Below are 19,474 nucleotides of genomic sequence, written 5' to 3'. Positions count from 1 at the left end.
TAGCACAGAATCATCCAGTCTCAGAGACAGAGCCTCAAATGACATCTCATCCCATCTGTATCTTTATCTGCATCTGTACCTTTACAGGGATCCCTTCTACAATATCTCTGACAATATCTCTTTCCAGCCCCCACTTAAATCTCTGCAATGACAGAGAACTTGTTACCTCTCAAGGAAGTCTGTTTTATGCTTAGACAGCTCTGACTAAGTATTAGAAAGTTTTTCCTTTTATCCAACTGGAATCTGCCTCTCTATAACTTGCACTCAATGCAGTTTAGGGATTTTGCTAGCTGTGTCATCTTGGACAAATCACTTAACTTCTCTGGGCCTCAATTTCCTCATCTGTAAATTGAGAGAGCTAAATTCAGTGGCTTTTAAGGCCCCTTATAGCTCTAATCTATGGTCCTATTATTTCTAAAAAAGATAACTAAAGGAGAGAGGTTATATAAAATATCCCAGTACTGTTTTTACTCATTTATTCCCAAAAGTACAATGAAGAACAGAAACTGATTCACCTAAAAACTCAACTACTACAATCCCTTTTCACTACAACATAAACCATTCTAACAGAGCCCAAATCAGTGATAACTGGGGAGAAAGGGAGGTATCATGATGCCTACAGGGCCTTCTGTGGTGAACAGAAGCTCAGAGTAAGTAGGAATCTCAACATGGCATAATGGAATGAGTCTCAATTGAGATCCAGGAGAAATGAGTTCTAATTCTGTTTCTGTCACTAATTGAGGGTTGCCAAAGAGCAGTAGGTGAACAAATTTCAGCAGATAGGAGTCAGCTGCAAACACTACCCACCAAGAACAGAAATGGTTTAAAGGCTGTCATCACTGAGATGTAGAAAGATCAACACCACAATGTCACTTTGAGTTATTTCTTTATCCTCCTATAAAATAAGCATGTTGGACTAAATGATCTCTGAATTCCCTTCTAATTCTAAAAGTTCCTTGAGGGTAGAAACAACTTAAAATATTTGTCTTTGAATTTCCAGGACCTAGCTCAGTGCCTTGGACATAATAGGCTTTGAATGAATACTTCTTAGGTTGAATTGACTTCTGTGGTTCTGGGAAAACATCAAGTATTTAACAGAAAATTTTACAGTTAGAGAAAGTTGGGTGTAGGCTTAGGCAGAGATATAATATCTACTTGATATGATTATAGGGAAAAATGGAACACTCCCTCCCTACCTTTGATGTCCACACCGCCAGTCAAAAAAAAAAAAAGTTTAGTGATCTTTTAGTTAGTAAAGTAACTTAAAATTAAATTCCTCTGGACAAGAAAGCCTTAAGTTATATGTTATTGCTCCTTACAATGGGAATGACTCCCTTCCTTTATCATAAGATTCCTGAAAAGGGGGGGGGGGGAATGAGGTAGATGGAGTGGTGAGAAAGGGAAAAGGGAAGAATTAGGAGACAAATTTTAGGCCTCCTCACTGAACATAAGAAAAGATCAGTGACATTTCATTATTTATTCTGGTTGGGGCATGGGACACATGTAAAGGGGAATTGAACCCAAATCCAAAATCTAAATTTATTCATTTGTATTATTATATTGTTATAGATTATTCATTTGTATTAATTATATTTATTTATTCAACAGACATTTCCCTTGTACAGATTACTGTTAATCTCTGAGGATCCAATGATGAAAAGAATACAGTACCTGTCCTCAAGGAGTTTGCAATCAGAGAATTCTGAAGCTGGTGTCAAGCACTACCAATCATTAGTTACTGAACTTTGGATAAGGCATTTCTCTTCTCTGAATCTCAGTTTCTCCTCTAATATATAAAGGGGGCTGGATGTGATGATGAATAAGATCCATTCTAAATGCAGAATAATGTGGCTCTTATTCTAATGACTTAGTCTATCATAATGATAAGAAAGTTGGCCTTGAAGTCAGAAAAATCTGTGTCCAGTCCTGTCTCAGACACACGCTAGCTGTGCGATTCTGTGATGACAGAAACTTACGTACTGATTATTACCCCATACTAATGAAATCACAGATCTAGACCCACCCTCCAAAAAAATTTTAATACAGGGAAAGTTTTGATTTTCCAGTCACTATGTTCCACATAACCGTCCATAAAATAGAATATTTCTATCCAGAAGTCCCTTCTGACTCTGTGGAACCTCAGAACAGCCAGCACACAGAAAAGGAAGTTAACTTACGACAGAAACAGAACAATCAGTTCTTACTGTTGAACCAGGCATTGGGAGTTCTGTTTCTGCTCCAAATGTACCTGAACCCCACACCCTCCCACCATTATCACCACCACCGTATGATCTGTAGAGTCTAGACTTCTGCTGTAGTTTTCCATTTCTCCCTTCCTCTGAAATGCCTCAAAGGCAGCAAAATGAGCTTCAGGTCACAAAAGGAACATAGGTTCACAGGGTAAAAAAAATTCCCCTTCTGCTTATCCCCCAGATTTCACATCCTTCATGGAGGAAAGGCTATCTAACATCCATCTTCTCTCACCTGTGACAAGAAGGATGAGAGCAATGGTAATGAGGAGCCACTTCATGGCTTTTGGCAACCTTCCTTCCTCTTTCTTAGTCTGAACCTGGGAAGACAGATAATGATGAAAGGAGAAAAAACCTTTAACAAAGGATATAATTATAACAAAAATCCCCATGGAGTAGTGAGGGAGTGACTGATCCTTAACTCAGATTCTTATCCTGTGTCCTGGACACAGGTCTTGTTTCATATTCCACTGAGATTTTCTAAGGAAAAAAGTTACCTTACGTGTGTGTGTTCATCCTTCTTTGCCAAAGACCATGCCATCAGAGAAATTGTACTTGACTTTGTTTTTGAGTGAGGGAGGGCTGTGCAGGTCACCAGCCTCACTTCTCCTCCAGAGCCATCTGAATCCAGTGACCAGATATTCATCAGGATGACTGGAGATGACCCAGGATGAGGCAATTGGCTTGCCTAAGGTCACACAGCTAGTGAGTGTCAAGTGTTTGAGGTGAGATTTGAACTCAGGTCCTCCTGACTCCTGCACTGGTGCTCTATCCACTGCACCATCTAGCTGCTCCAACACCCTATGAATTGGTGACTAGACAATGAGAAAAACAGCAGACAGACCAGGACAAAATAATTTGCCCCGTAACCCCTTTCTGCATACTCATTCTGCCTCTGAATACTCATTCTGGCTCTGGAACAAGAGAATCTGGGTTCATATCTTACCTCTAACCTGAGTGACATTTGGGTAAGTAACTCACTTAATCTCCCCGAGCATCAGTTTCTGTATCTATGAAATAGATATATAGTCTATAAAATGACTGGGGTTGGACTACATAGCCTCTGCAGTCCCTTCCATCCCTAAATATATGCTCCTCTTGACTGAGCTCTGGGTTTTGACCCAGACATGACCTTTAATTTCCCCAACAATTTATTACACATCCACCATGTTGCCAGGATAACTTCTAATGAGACTGTTAAATTTTCAATATGAGTATTCACACCTTGGAAATATAACACTTACTATACGCCAGGGCTAGGTGCTAAATGCTTTGCAATTATTATCTCATTTGTTCTTCAAAACAATCCTGGAAGGTAGGTGCTATTATCATCCCCATTTTACAGAAAAGGAAATTGAGACAAACAGAAGTTAAGTGACTTGCTCAGGATCACACAGCTATAGTAAGAATCTGAAGCCACATCTGAATTCAGTTCTTACTGATTCCAGGTCCAGCTATCTAATAGGTAAATGTTACAGATAAGATGCTCATTTATTTTGTTGACTTCAATTTGAGAAGCTGACAAAAAGTGTTAATAATGTAGATTAAACTTTTAAGTATGTCCTGCGTATTTTTTTTTCCCAGAGAGTCAATTATCAAACATTGCTACTACATCCCTGAATGTTAGTCTTGTGCTAGGTCCTGCTGGGCACACAAAGATTAAAAAAGGCATTTCTCTCTGACTCAGGGAGTTCATAAGCTGGTGAGCCATGACTGATAAATTTTATTTATTCTTTGCTTTCCTAAAAAGACTGTAGATTATCAAGGGAGCCTAATGGTATCCAGAAATCAGATTCAGTTGGTGACGGTAAAGAAATTATACCCATATCTCTTTACATGGAAAAAAAATATCTGCTATGGATTCATTGGATCATGGGCAGAGCCAGAAGGGACTTTAGAACTTACTAAGTCCAACTCTCTCATTTTACAGGTGAGATATCAGAAGCTCAGACAGATTAAAGTCTAAAGGCCATTTCTCCCAGGTCATTCTGTTCCTGTATACTGGATGCTTGAGAGTGTGCTGAGAGTAACCTCCAATGACTTCTTTCCCATGAAAAAATAAATGGAGAAATTCTAGAAGAAAAATGGCCTAGACGATCTGCCAGTGATCTCTTTTAACTCCAGCACCCTGTGATCACCCATAAAAAGTCTAAGATTCCAAGACCTCAACACCTATAAAAAATTATCACTTTCAAAGATCTCTCTTGGTTAAAAGTCCTAAACCTTCTCAGGGAGAACCCAGCTAGCTCTTCTCTAGATGAAGTAGAGGATGAATGTGTCTTGCTCTTGGGACAAGAATATAGGTCTGTCCTATATTATATAGGAAAAGGAGAAAGGGAAAGGGAGAAAACAAAATGGGACTGACAGAGACTGAAAAACAGAAACCATCTAACACAGAGACACAAAGGGAAAGATTGAAGATGGAAAGAAATGCCTGAACATAGAGACACCAGACAGAAAGTGGGAGGTGTAATGAATAAAGAGAAAAGAGTAGGAGGTAGAACAAGAAAAAACTAGGAGTCAACTTAGCAGAGACTAAGGAAACAGAAACGGACAAAGAAACATCTAGAAGGGTAAAGAAAGGAAAACGAGACAAAATCCTGCACAAAGACATATATTTTACATACCTGCACTAAGCTTTTCTTCACTCAGAAAATCCCAGAAATCAGGGGACTTTTTTCAAAGGCAGAGGAGGAATGACTGTGAAATTAAGTAAAAATGAGAAGGAAGATCCTCAACCTCACCTTGATGTGTTCAACCTGATTTTCAAAAAGTTACATTATCTATAGTTTCAGGCTCTGTTGTTTGGTTTCGCTTATCCCATTGGGTCCTCAGATTGTCCCTGACTCTGAACCAATGAGGGCATTGCTGCTGTCTCAGTCTTTTCATTAAAAATCAGGGAAGCACATCCGCAGGATGTTAAAGTGAAAGATCATTGCTTAGTGCCTTTATTTTGCAAGTGATAAAACTAAGGCCCAGAGAGGTAGATAAGACTGACCAAACCAATCAGTAGCATAACTGAGTAATTGACTTAACATCTGATGACTGGGCAGAGCTGCCAAGGAGTAGTATCCAGGTATCCTGTCTCTACCAGTCAATGTCTATGTTATTGTTCAGTCATTTTCAGTTATTTCTGACTCTTTATTACCCCTTTGGGGATTTTCTTGGCAAAGAGAGTTTGCCATATCCTTCTCCAGCTCATTTCACAAATGAGGAAACTGAGGCAAAAGGGGTCGAGTCACATGTCCACGGTCACACAGTAAGTGTCTGAGGTCATATTTGAACTCAGGTTTTCCTGACTGCCAGCCCAGCCCTCCGTCCGCTGCACTACCTAGCTGCCATTTCAATGTCTGTCTCTGTTAAAACAACATAAGAGAACAAGCTGTTTTCTTCCTTCCTTATAATAAAATAGAGGGATAAAGGAGGGAACTTGACAAGGTGAAGGGAAGGCAAGAGGATTTGCAAATGTCACAGATCTCATATGCCCCCTCTCCACTTTGGTTGGTTGTTGTCCTTCATTCTCAAAGAGGACCAAAAGGACATCACTATGTTGGAGTCAAGGTATGCGTGTCCAAATGTGGCTAATCAGACCAATATGAGCTCAGAAGGCTCTACCACAGGTTGAGCACAAATAGTCCATGTGAACATTTGAAGTGCAAATGTCCCTAAATGTGTTCGTTTTACTTTCTTTGATCTACTGAAATTCTGCCTCAGTCATCCAGCACAAGGTCTTCTTTGATGCAGGCATGCCATGCTGGGTGGTCTTTTGTCATTTTTTCCCATATCACAACTGATTCCAAAATTCTTCAGACAGACCTTGAGAGTGTCCTTGTGTCACTTCTTCTGACTTCCATGTGAGTGTTTGCCTTATATGAGGTCTCTGTACAATATTCTTTTAGGCAAACTATGTTTGGCATTTTAACAACATGGCCAGCTCATCTGAGTTGTCCTATCTGCAGTAAGGTTTGAATGCTGGCAATTTAGTTCAAGAAAGGGCATCAGTGTCTGGCACCTTATCTTGCCAAGTAATCTTCAGAATCTTCCCAAGATAATTCAAATTCAATTTCTTGGCATGTTGCTGGTATACTGTCTAGGTATCACAGGTAGAAAACAAAAGCTGTGCAGACCTTCAGTTTGGTAAGCAGTCTAATGCCCTTTCTCTCCTACAATTTCTTTCAGAGCCTCACAAACACTGAGCTAGCTCTGGCAATGTGTGCATCTACCTCATCATCTTTGTGGACATCCTTGAAATGTATTCTGCCAACTTAAGTGAACTTATCCACAGTATTCAAATTTTCTCCATTTGCTGTAACTGATGGTTCCATGTACAGGTGGTGCTGGTGAACATGCGTTTACTTGGTGTTAACTGTTAGACCAAAATTAACACAAACAGCAGAGAATTGATTCATATTTTGGTACATCTCAACCTCAGAGGCTGTATTGAGTACAATGTGAACAAAAAGTCACACACCAACTCTCCCTTTACTTTATTCTTGGCTTGCAACCTTTTCAAGTTAAATAATTTGCCATCAGTAAAGTGGCTGACCTTGATTCTATTTTGATCCTTCTTGAAGGCATCTGACAATAATGCTTCACTCCATTAGTGACTGAGAAAGTGAGATAGCATCGTTCATTATCCAGAACTCAGGCGATTTTGCCATAATTTTCCTCCAGTCCTCATGAATGACATCGGCAATGGTCAGATCAGTGAATATTGTGTGCAGACCTCTGTTCTGCTCCTGGAACTTTTCTTGGAGTTGTCAGCCAGCAAACACCATATCAATCATTCCTTAGTTGTTTCTGAAGCCACACTAGATCACAGATAGATGACCAGGTGAAGGATGAGTCTATTAAGGAGGACTCTGGCAAGAATCTTGCCAGCAGTAACTAAGAAAGAGAGATCCATCCTCATTCCATTCCACCCCCATGATTGACACAGGACAATCTAGTTCCTTTACCTTGATAGAGTTAGACAATGGAGGCATCCTTGAACTCCTGGGGGATGACCTTCTCTTGCCATGTAACCCAGATAATTTCAGTCAGCTTTTGTATGAGCAGCAGACCCCCTGCCTTGCAAATCTCAGCTGGAACAGAATCAGTAACAGGAACTTTGCCACACAAGAGGAGTCTAATGGTTTTTTCAGTTGTAAGTTCAGCTCTAGAGGGATTAACTTCAACCTGAGGTATTTGGTCAATGGCTTCAGCATTGGTTGATTATTAGTCTTTCCAGGATCATGTCTTTATCACTATTCAATGTGATAGCACTAAGTAGTTGAGATGCACTATAGGTCTTTGGCCCATAGACAACCTTCAGGGCATAATAAACATGCTTGGAATTGTTACTATAAGCATAAAACTGAATTTCATCTGCCTTCTTATTGAGCCTAGAATCCTGCATTTCTCTTATCTTCACTTGAACTCTACTTTTGGTGGAATTAAATGCTACCTTCTTAAAAACAGATGTACTATCCTGTGGAGTTCTCATATTTGTTTAGTAGCTTCTGAATTTCCCCATCAATTTCTTCAAACCAGTCTTGATGTTTGCAAGTGTTCTGGCCCAGATGAGTAAATGTAGTGCTGTAGATCAAATCCACCCCCTCCTTTTCTGCCCACAACCATGTGTTGACTCAGCTTTCCCTCCAAGTTAGCCACAAACTCTCCATGTTCTGAAAATGGCTCTAGTCTGTTAACATTAAGTCTTCTGCTAGTTGCCTTGCCTTGGGGCCACTGCTTTTCTTGAATTCAAAAATTTAGCTTCAAGAGGAAGTCCAGCACTCTGAGCAACACCTTGCCCTCATCATTCTCACATCCTGTCTCTTTTCTTCTTACAATGACTTAGTCTGTTATATTTCAATGGCTTGCTGTGAGAGTGCATGCATGAAGCCTGATTGCATGTATTTAAATGGAAGACAGTGTTGAAGATAAGAAGGTTGTGAGATGCACAAACTTTCAGTAGTAAGTGACCAGTGCTGTTACTATTTCTGACTCCATTCCTCCCAAAGACTCCCTATGCCTACTGTTGTATTAAAATCATCCAGAATTATCAGCTTATCCTCTTTCAGCACATTGATGATGAGGGTCTCCAGGTCTTAATAAAATTTTTCTTTGACCTCATCAGGGTTTGTCACGATGCAAGAATATGGACTGATGATAGGGACCTAGCACTTTGCTGCAAGTGGAAATCACATTGTCTTGAGCCTATCTTTCACTCCTTTTGGGAGGCATACAAGCTAATTGACTAGATTAGTTTTGATTGCAAAGCCTATGCCAGCTTCACAGCATTCCCCTTCCCTGCAGCCACTCCAGAAAAATGTGTGCACAGCTCCAGCTTCGATAAGCTGGCCTTCATTTACCCAACATGATTCACTCAGGGCTGCTATTTGGATGAGATACTTGCTGAATTCTCTCACAAGTGCTGTTTTTCTTTTGGGTCTCTGGATTTCATGTTGTTGATAAGCATGTATACATTCCATATATGGATGGTGAGTGAAATTATCTTTGCACATTTCTTTTGTACATTTGTTTTGTATTTCAACTGTGGAGTGGGATATCTGCCTGCAAAGGTAAGCAGGCCAAGGTTGGGTGAAGTAGGCAATTTTTAGGGCACCTTTTCTAGCCCCTTACACCAGAAGGTGAACAGTGTGGACACCCAGAGGGCTGCTGAATTTCACTGCTGCTTTAGTCCAATGAGAAGACAACCCTTTGACCTGGATTGTGAGGACAGCTCCCTGTGTATCCATACCTGCAGCTTTGTCACTTGTCTGTTGACACAGGATTTTGAAGTAGGTAAAAATGGCAAAATATCATGGGTCATGATTTTTGATTCATACATAAATTGAGTTTAAGTGAAGGAGAGTGGCACAAAGTTGTTGACCTCAATCTCTCTTCCAGAGTCACTAAAGTCCACTAGCCAGCCAAAAGTCAAGACAACTGGTCATGATTTGGGATGCAGCAGATGACCTTGGCATCTTCAATATCTAACCAAGTTCTTAGTGCTCCACAGTGCCTGCTTCAGCTACTTTCATGACCATCGGAATAAATTGTTCTCATTCACTGATTTCACCAGGGGAAGTCTTGAAGGGTTTGAGACCTCTCAGTTACCCTTAACCTGGTTTAGCCCATTTGCCAAAATGATTTACTAGGATGTAGCCATTGCACACGCTGCAGCTTCTTGGAACCACAGGGAAGAGTATGGGAGATAAATCAAGTAGGCAGAAAAGGCAGAAAGCAGCCCTTAGAAGAGCTCAACAACCCTCACACCAGATACTCATCTTCCCTGAACACACACTACAGCCCCTTCTCAACTTTATCCCTTACAAAGGATCTCATAGATTATGATTCTTGTTGATATTTAACAAGTAGGATGCCCTTGAAGTTTACTCAGAACTCAAGGTAATTTTGAGGTTAACATTCACTCAAAATCATACTCCATAAACCTACCAATATTGGTGCATGCTTGTAAAAATCCAATTGACATGTTAGCTGAAATCAACACATATTTGATATTAAACAGCATAAGAAAATTAATATTCCTCATGGACAAATGAGATACACTTTCCCACTGAGGATCACCATTCTAGGAGTGCACATATGCAGAAAATACATGTGATTAGTGAACATGCAAGTAGGGTATACACATTAGGATGTGGTCAAGAAATATGTGTGAATGAGCATGTACCAGGTACAGGTATAGCCAAGACACATACATGACTGGGGTAGTTAATACCTCCAACAGTGTAGAGCTACCATGTTAGTTAATATACTCACACTGCTTTTTTGAGGGACTGTTTCTACTTACCTTATTGTCTCTAGATTACTTTTTGTCTCTCTTCTCCTGTGATCATCTGCACTAGTCTAATGGTTTACTGACTTGCTCTTAAGCTATTCAACCTCTTTCTAAACACCTGTGGTCTCTGCTACCATCTCCTAAAGTGCAAAAAACTAGTAAATGTCTCCCTAAAAAGAGAGAGCCAAAACTTTGTTTTCTTGTATAAAAAGTAACCACACCCAGCCAGACAATTAACTGTTGGGGTTGGGGGCTTACTTTTCAAAGATGACCAATGGCATCACAATATTGGGGTTGTAAAAGTACCCCTGAGATTAATATTTCTGTTTTCAGGCAGGTGCCCTGGACATAGAGTAAGCCTGTTTATCTAAAGAAGTCAATCAGAAGCCTGCAGTGAACCAAAGTCTTGGTTTACAAAAAAAAAAAAAAAACTTTGATGAGTTAAGAATAAGGACAAAATATGAAAAAGATCATTTAAAAATAACCGAATAGAAGTGCTTAACCTATTCTAAAAAGAGGAATGAAAAAAGTGATTCCATCCTCAAATTCTCCAAGTCCAAGGATGTGATATCCTAGTTGAATATGTCTCTAAATAATGGTATTCTCCACTGTTCTAGAGGCCTGTATTGGGCTACCCGAGTCTTTCTTACCTCACCTCCCGAGGTCTTCGGCTGGCCACGCCGGATGCACATATGAGAGAAAGGACGTTCCAGAGTCAAACAGGGGTTGAGCTTTATTACAGGGTTTCGGTTACAAGTGCAGGGGCTCTTCTTTCTTAGGACGAAGAGGGGGAGATTTCCTAAGAAGGCTAAGCTTAAGGGAATGGAAGTAGAAGCACAAGCGGGGAGAGAGGGGGAGGGGAGAGAGGAAAGAAAAGAAGCGGAGCCCTACTTTTCTCTTTGGCTCCACACGTGCTAAGAGCTTTCTGGCTTCCTCAATCCTACTTAATCTTCAGCCACACAGTTTGCATCTCAATACCATGCTGTTAGGTAACTAGGTGTGCTCCAATCCGGGACAACCTCGAGGGCAGGGAGACTCCACCCATCAGGTATCTCCGGGGGAGAGGCGGAAATACCCGAGCTAGCCGAGCTAGCTCGGTCTGACCTTCTCGAACCCCCGCTGTTCATGGAGGGCCTCGTAAGACTCTAAGATTTAGAAGTCCCACTTTTACCTGCCCGAGACTGTCCACACGGAATTGAGCTTCCAGTCCCAACAGTTCTGGGTAGGATTTACCTGAGGTGAGGTGGGGGAGGGAGAACCTGAACAGATGGTGGACAATAGGTGAAAAAATTATTATTGTTGCAATTATATCTTCCTCTTATGAAAAAGGAAATTAACAATGATATGAGCTTCTAGAAATAATAATGAAGCAGAAGATCTACCTCTGAATCTCTGCTTACTAGATGTGTAAACTCGGTGGTCTTGTCTACAAAAGAGGTTGAGACTGGCCTGTCTGAAGGCACAAAAGTGGACCTATAAGTCAGAACAAAAGGTTGTCTTGTACTAGCCAGTGTCCAGGAACCCCTGAAATAGACAAGTCTGAAATTCAGAAAGAGTTCCAAAAGTACTGATAAAGATGTAGTTATTATGGATTTTTGACCTAGTTATCATCACCCAAACTCTTTAGAGATGTGAGTCATTCTCAGCATCCAAAACATTAAGCAGCTGAAGCACAGTCCAAGCACTGAACTTCCCTAGGAAAAATACAATCAACACTTAACAACAACACAACAAGAAATACCTAGAGATACCATACCTCCATAGAAGAATGTTCCTCTGCCACAAAGATCTCACCTGGTTCTTATACTCTCTCTCAAATGACAAAAAAGTACAGCCACGGACTCTAAGTCTCATTTTGAGGCCTGATATTTTTATTTGTATAGGGTACCTATAATCAGCCTTAGAATAGAGTTGATGATTCAGCAGCAGCTGCTGTCTTACTACTACTTCCACAACTAAATTAGCATATAATCAGTCCCCATGAAGCTCTGATAACTCTTTTCTTTTGTTGTTGTCTTTTTAATATTTTATTTTTCCCAGTAACATGTGATAATATTTAATATCATTTTTGGACTTTAATGAGGGCCAGAGTTTGAATTAATCAATCAGAAGAAGAGCTGGACCCAACAGTTTCTTTGTTCTCCGAAATAAGCTCAAAGAAATAAACTCTCCTTGTGTCCACAAGGTCCACAAGGTGGGGCTGACTTAGCATACTTTATGAGACCTGAGACACTATCTTGAATAATGGGAATTTTTCCATATCTTAATATTTTGTGGGCATATACGATGTTATGACATATTAATGACAGAGAAACACAGATGCTGTAAGTTGTAATTTCAATCAACACTTTGTCAACTCTCATTGTATTTACAACCTATCCAATTAGGAAATTCCTTTCTCGTAGTATAGTTAATCACTCATGGAGACCATAAATCTGAAAAACACAGACAACCTTGGATTGTCCTAAAACAGATTTGAGCCTGGTCATTCTTGTATTACTCAGTCAGAAGTTTTTCTGGATCCATGATCATGTTACCTCCAGCTTGAAGGGAATAAACAATATGCATTTAGCCTGTTTGCCTTTCTTAACCAAACTTTCAGGTCATCAGTTATGGTGCCCTGACTCATTGGAACTGATGGACAAGAAAGGAACACAGCTCCTCACCTCACCAAAGCCAAGAGACTTAGAAGCCTCAGGATTCATTTTTCCTGAAGTCTTAAACCTTGAAGAGATCGAGTAAGTCCTCCTAGTCCCAGTTTCCAAAGGACTCCCACCAATTTGTTTGAAATCTGAAAATTCCCTTTAAACTAGCTTTGGGGTGGGACCAATTCCCGGTTAAATCACTTTGCATTTCTTAGGTCTCCTTTGACAATCGATCTTAGAAAAATTAGTACAAGTCTTGTAAGCACTAGTGTCAATTAACTCAAGATAGTCTAAATTATGTTGGCCATGATAGGGCTCTTTTGGACCAGTCAAAGTTGCATTATCTTAAAACCAAATTAAGTTTAAAGGCCAACAAAACATCTAGCCAGCAGTGAGTGTTTTCATCTTGGGCTTGTTGAAATGACTGAGAGAGAACAAAAGGCTTCTTCCCTTAAGGCTCGCAAAGCTGCTTCAGCACCAGCCCAATACTGGCTAACTCCCTTTTCCCCAAGGGCCCCAACCTGTCCTAATCCTTCACTCCCTCTGCCGTATTCCACATCTCCTGCCTTCCTCCCCCTTCCCTTAAAGGCTTTGATCTGGGGGGGATGGTGGCCCCTAGCCGTTATCTCCTCCTCCTCACCTTCCCTTACCTGCTCTAGCCCTGAAGAGGACAACTTTGTTCAGACTCCGTTGACTCCTCCTTCCTTCCCCTCCCGCTTTCCCGTAAAGGTTCTAGTCTTGAGGAGGACAGTTACAACACACCTACGACCTAGAAGCCTGAACCTATTCCCATGAAGGCTGTCCCTTTAAGATAGTTAGGAACTTCAGCAACGCCAAGGCTCCCCACCTCCAACGACCGTAGAGGTGCTCTGAGCAAAGGTAGCAGGATCCACCCTTATTCTGTCAGGTCTTGAATTCTTGCAACCCCGTTCCTCGGAATAATAACAGCCACTCATGCTGGGGATTTGTAACAAGCTTCTGATTCCTCCTTTCTCTGTTGTTTATTGTGAGCTCCGTTTGTATTTGTCCTGTCGTTAATTGTCACCTTGTCTGTCATCGTGTGTCTCTGTCCGTATCTTGTGTGCTGTGCATCAGTCCGTTATCTTGTAAGATTTAAAACGACAGAATTCTAAGGGCTGCTGCTAGGGAACCAAACAAAACTTTAAGACTCTTCCTTGAAAGTTAGATATAGCTAAAAATCATCTTAGCAGATTTTGTAGGTTGTAAGATGAATCATCAAAACGTTTGGAAACTGATCATTTGGAATTATTGGAAAAAAGAATTCCTGAGACTGTAGATAGCTCCAGGAACTCACTTCGCTAAAACACCCCTTCCCAATCCTGATCACTTAGCATTCCTCACTCCCTCTCAGAGTTGAGAGAATCTCAGAGTGGAGATTTTTAACAGCCAGGAGGGTTCATGTTAATCCCTCTCATCTCAGATCAGATTAATAGAAGAGAATGCAGGAGAAGGGCAGGGAAAACTTAAATTGCTCTTTCTCAACTGGCAAAAGGAAGTATAGGGGTAACGAATCACAGACTGGCAGTGATTCTAACAGTCCTGTGCCCTTGGGCACCTTGTAGCCCACTCTTCCAGCTAAAGCTTGGAAATGTCACCTAGGTCCTTCCTATACATTCTGCCCACCCAGTCCCAGTAGCTACAAACCACCTCAGGCTTAGTAAATTCTGCAGCTGTGGGGGAAGGAATATGTGAATGGATCAGGACTGTGGTGAACATTCACTGCCTTCAAAAATTATCACCACTGGGACACCAGTCTTTCTGCTCTTGGTAAACTTCACACTTCTCTGTCCCAAATGCAAAAAATGTATTTTATCTCTGTTTGACCCATTTCATGATCTGTAAAGGGAAAAATAATAGTGGTTGTTGTTATGGGATCAAAATGATATAATGATTTCAAAATGCTTAACATAATGACTGGCATATGTTACATACAATATTATTATCTCTCTCTAAGGTTATTGTTAACTTTGAAGTGGTTTTAATTACCAAAAGTAATGGGATGAATAATTTCTATATGTGATAATCTGGAAATCCAATTGATGTCATATGAAATCTGTTGCTTGTGTTAAAATTGTATTTCTGAGATTGTATTTCTGAATTTCTCTTAGATTGTGAAATTTGAGAGACCACTGTGAGGTAGAAATATTGTCAAAGTAATTTTAATTTGAATCTTGTTGCACATGAATTGGGCTTTTAAAAGGATTTGATGAAATTAAATAATTTGATATTTACTATAACAGCAGATTTTTCCACTGAAATCTTGGCTATTGTGAAAATTGGTTTAAAGTTATAGTTTTCACGTGTTATGCAAGATGATTTAGAAATGCATTGACCCAAAGTTCTTATAAAACTGTGCAAAAGTTTCTGTGTTATAGAATTCCTATTGAGCAAATAAGGATCCTTAAAAAGGGGGTGATGTGATTTTCAAGCCTGTTTCATCTAAAGGATATATTTACATATGGTAACTTGAAGATTTATGGACTATTTATATGAAATGTCAGAATGTACTTAATTTCTAGTGACATAGTTAAGGAAAATTTGTTATTGTGATAAGGCTAATTAATTGGATATGTCATTCTTGACTTATAGAAACTAAATCTCCTCTCATTACAAACACCCTTTTTTTTTTTTTTACTAAGGAACTTTGTGATATCTAGGAATTCTGTAATAACTAAAAATTTAGTTTTGCTATAATACTTTGTGAATTTGTGTTACTTTCCACCAACATAGTTTAATGAATTTCAGTTTTAAAGGTTTATATTTGCTTTAAGGAGAAAGAAAGATATCTATCATTTTAAAAGTTTCCAATTTTCTTCATAAAAGTTTAGTGAACATCAGAATAAATTTTGAACTGTTTTTAAAGAAAGGGAAATACTTTTAGAAGAAATATTTTAAAGACTCTTGTGTGATTTTTAGAAGGCCTACTAAATTTTCAAAGTAATTTACTGTTAAATTAAGCTGTAAACCAGAAGAGATTGTGCTGTTTTGATCTGAATTTGTAGTCATTCTACAGCCTAAACAAGAGTTAAAATTTGTGTTTGAACTTATCATATGTAAGAGTTTTGCTTCCTGGAGTATCTCATTCTTCCAGAGTGAGTACAGTTAGGGAAGAATAACAAACTTATGAAACAAAGACATAAACCCATCAACCTGTAAAGTTAGCCATTAACCTCTGCTTTCTTTAAGCTGGAATGAGATTCCAGTGCATTTATGTTAGTAAAAAGTCATAATTTATGAACCGTCTTGTCTTATGGTTAAAATGTAAAGGAAAGTAGGATAATCTGAAGGATAGGATTGAGGGATGTGGAATGATAAATGAAGGTATGATTGAAAATATGAAAGGTAGATAAGGTTTGGGAATAAACGTGGGTTATCCAAAGCCCTCTTGTCCCTAGATAGTTGTTCTGGATACTTTTTGATCAGTTTTAGATTGCTAAAGTATGTTTAGAGAGTGTGAGGAAGTATTTTAAGAAGACAGAAAAATTATGTAAACTTATTTGATAATAGTCAATCAAATTTGAGATGGCCCTATCTGAAGGATATCAGCCATTATTTATTTGCTATTTAAGACCAGGATTGCAATTTAATATTGTTTGAAGCTCTGATTACAGGAATAGTTGTCCAAGTTTTCATAAAGGCAATTGACATGTGCCACAGGTTGAGAACGGTGGATGCCTTGGAAAGGTTTTGAAGACAACCTGGGACATGACTTAGGTAGGATCTTCCTAACTCTATTTCCTAAACGTGATATTTCCTTTCTGAAAAAGAAATTCCCCACCTATTTACTCCTGTCTTGCTTTCAGCACCTAGTGGCCACATGATTGGCTATCAGGTAATGGTTTATTCCTGGAATCAAACAGAACTAAGGAACTTCTTTTCTTCTGTTAAAGATATATGACATTGTCCCCTCTTTTTCTTTTATAGCAAATGTCTATAATCAAGAACTTCTGTAAGTACAATACTAAGTCTATTAAAAAATAAATGGAAATTGGAACATCTCTGAGTTACTATAATGGGATGCAAGAATGAATAGCTTACAACTTTAACCACGGCCAAATAAATAAATATAATCTAGAGACAACATCCTCCAAAGGAAAAATTGATTAAGACAAAGTAATAAGACAAACATGTAAGGTGTTAGATGTCTAATTAAATAGGATAGAAAATTCTGAGGAAAAGCAACAGGATCAGATTAATTCCTCTAAGAATTATATACAGATGTATATGATTGGCTTCTAGAATTTATCATGTTTTGGTAATCAGATCTCAAATTTGGATTTTTGCGCAGAAATTGTGTAAGATAGTGGTAAAAATAAGTGAAATTATTTCTTCTTTAATAAAGTATCTGTCCAATAATTTTAAAAGGCAGATGAGTTCATTTTATGGTTGACCCTCACATTTTAAAAGATTCTTATCCCAAGTATAGGATTTAGGTAAAGACAGAAACAGCAAATAATATAAACTGAAATTCTCTGAAGTTTCAAAAATGGAGAACCAGTTTTAAGTGATAGTACTAATTTATATTGTCAGAATTATCTGAGAATTTCTAGATCTGAACCAGAGAAGAACTCTTTTTTTTTAACTGTCCCAAGAATAAAACCTATTGTCAAAAAGAGGATATCTAAGCATCAGATAACTAAATGAGACATCTGGGATTCTAAAGGTGATGTTTAAATGGACATTAAGAATGGATTATTGGGATACTAGGAACTTAATGTTAGTTAACATTGGTAATTGGTTAGTTTGTATTGATTTGTATGGTTCATGTTTAAGTTTTCTTGTTTATCTTGGTGACATGTAAATCTCCCTTCTCAAAACTAGTCTATCATGAGCCATCTAACTTTTAATCTGTACTTGGCTTAATGTAAAAATGCAATTTTGTGAACTGTAAGGAAACTTTATTGCATTGCTTGAACCTAGCCCTGTGTGGCTAGGAAATTGAACCATCTATTGTACTGTTTGAACTTAGCCCTGCATGACTCGGAAATGGAACTGTTTCTATGTGCCTTTAGCTATCTTAACTATGTTGTACTGTTTCTTCTCAATTATCAAATCATATGCTTTCTGAGAGCGCCTGTCAAGTCTTTCTGACAATATGGACTTCTGGATCCCTCTGTCACATCCATTGCCCCTCCTCCTGCGTAGACATCTGAACCATAGGAGACCTTGAAGTTCAGTGGCAAGACAAAAGTCAGCACAACTGGTGATGACTTGAGATGCAGTGGATGACCTTGACATCTTCAATGTCTAACCAAGCTCTTAGTGTTCCACAGTGCCTCACCTATACAAATCAGGAAATCATAACTCATAGGCAGAATTCTGATTATGTGTGATTTAGTGACCAATTATGACCTCAGAAGGTTGATGATGAAACAGACCTCCTCACTTTTTGGCAAAGAGGTGATGGATTTAGAGGTAGTAAGATATATATTCAGACAAAGTCATTGTGTTGATATGTTTGCTTGACTATATTTGTTAACAGGAAGGCCTGGGATGGGGGTGGCAAACAGAAGACTTAGGCAACTGTATTGAGAATTGACAGATATGGAAAAATGAGATCAATATCAATACATCATCTAAAAATAATCAGAGCAAAAGTTCAGAAGGGAACACAGAAATGAATAATATTGGTCCTTTACGGTGAAGATAACCCCTTTAAAAACTAACCATGTTTAGTTTTATATACTATAATTTTTGTCTGCATGTATTTTTGTGTTTGTTGAGGATTAAGTTCATAATAAAAGAAAATAATTTAAATTGTCACAGGGAGAATGTATCAGAAGCAGGACTCAACCATTTCTTCTTGAGTCCAAAGTCAATCCTCTTTTTTCCTCCTTAAAATTGAATCTCACTGTTACACTAATTGTGTATTATTGTATAGTATAATTATTTCTGTAGGACTGTTATCTCTGTTAGACTTTAAGTTCTGTGAGGGCAGGAATCATGTTTTTTTCTTGGTCCTAGAGCCTAGTGTTTAACACAAACAGCACTTAATAAACATTTGCTGAATTGAAACAAATTTGAAATTGAATTTGCTACCTGAATTTGCTACTCAGAGGCAAGCCCTATTTCTGTTGCTTTATGATTTGTAATAAATATGCTCTGTGTTTAAATGTTAGTCTTTGATGTTTTCTCTATTAACTGAATATCCTAGAAAATGGGGCAAATCTGAATGTTCCCAAAGAGTGATTCTTCTGGGTGAATGTGAACATGTCATATTGATGTTACCAGACAGAAATTCTCCAATATTGAATCTTATTTGATATGAGTTATAGATTTTTCTCTCCAAAAAAAGGCCCATGAGGAATCATCATTAATTTACTCTCTCTAAAACACTAGATTTGCAGTCAGACAGTTTGGGTTCTAGTATTTGATGTGCCACTAACTTACTGTGTAACCTTGGGCAAAACCTTTTAACTTCTGTGGACCTCAAGGTTTTTGTTTTTGTTTGTTTTCATCTGTAAAATGAAGGTCCACAAAAATATCAGAATATAAAGTCTTACCTTGAAAATCATCTGCATTCAAAACAGTAACAAAATATAACAAATCCCTAGGAATTAATCAAGACACACTCAAAACTTAAGTAAATACAACTTCAAAATAGTATTTACAGAAGAAATAAAGGAAAAACTAAATAATTTGAGATGCATTCAGTATAAGTATTGTAGTACTATAATACTATAATAATGATAATAATCTATAAATTTAACAATATATCAATCAAGATAATAATGGGATACTTAACAGAACTGAATAAAATAATAAAATACATT

General features: G+C 38.5%; 1 long non-coding RNA gene across 4 annotated transcripts in view; it reads right to left on the bottom strand.

The window, feature by feature from the left end:
• LOC140525512 (uncharacterized) overlaps positions 1 to 13,862 on the bottom strand; it is a 28,001-nt gene extending 14,139 nt beyond the window's left edge. Inside the window, exons 1-3 of one of the 4 annotated variants that reach the window (XR_011974051.1) lie at positions 13,528 to 13,862; positions 4,877 to 4,949; positions 2,485 to 2,569 (exon numbers count right to left, since the gene is read on the bottom strand). This is a non-coding gene — a long non-coding RNA (uncharacterized lncRNA). Of the gene's footprint in view, positions 1 to 2,484; positions 2,570 to 4,876; positions 4,950 to 13,330; positions 13,499 to 13,527 lie in introns of those variants that run through there. The other 3 variants (XR_011974050.1, XR_011974052.1, XR_011974049.1) reach the window with 3 other exon arrangements.
• Between the last annotated feature and the right edge of the window lie 5,612 nt (positions 13,863 to 19,474).

This window comes from Notamacropus eugenii, chromosome 2 (genome assembly GCF_028372415.1).
Source record: "Notamacropus eugenii isolate mMacEug1 chromosome 2, mMacEug1.pri_v2, whole genome shotgun sequence".
Lineage (NCBI taxonomy): Eukaryota > Metazoa > Chordata > Mammalia > Diprotodontia > Macropodidae > Notamacropus > Notamacropus eugenii.
This window is presented reverse-complemented; position numbering and strand designations above follow the sequence as displayed.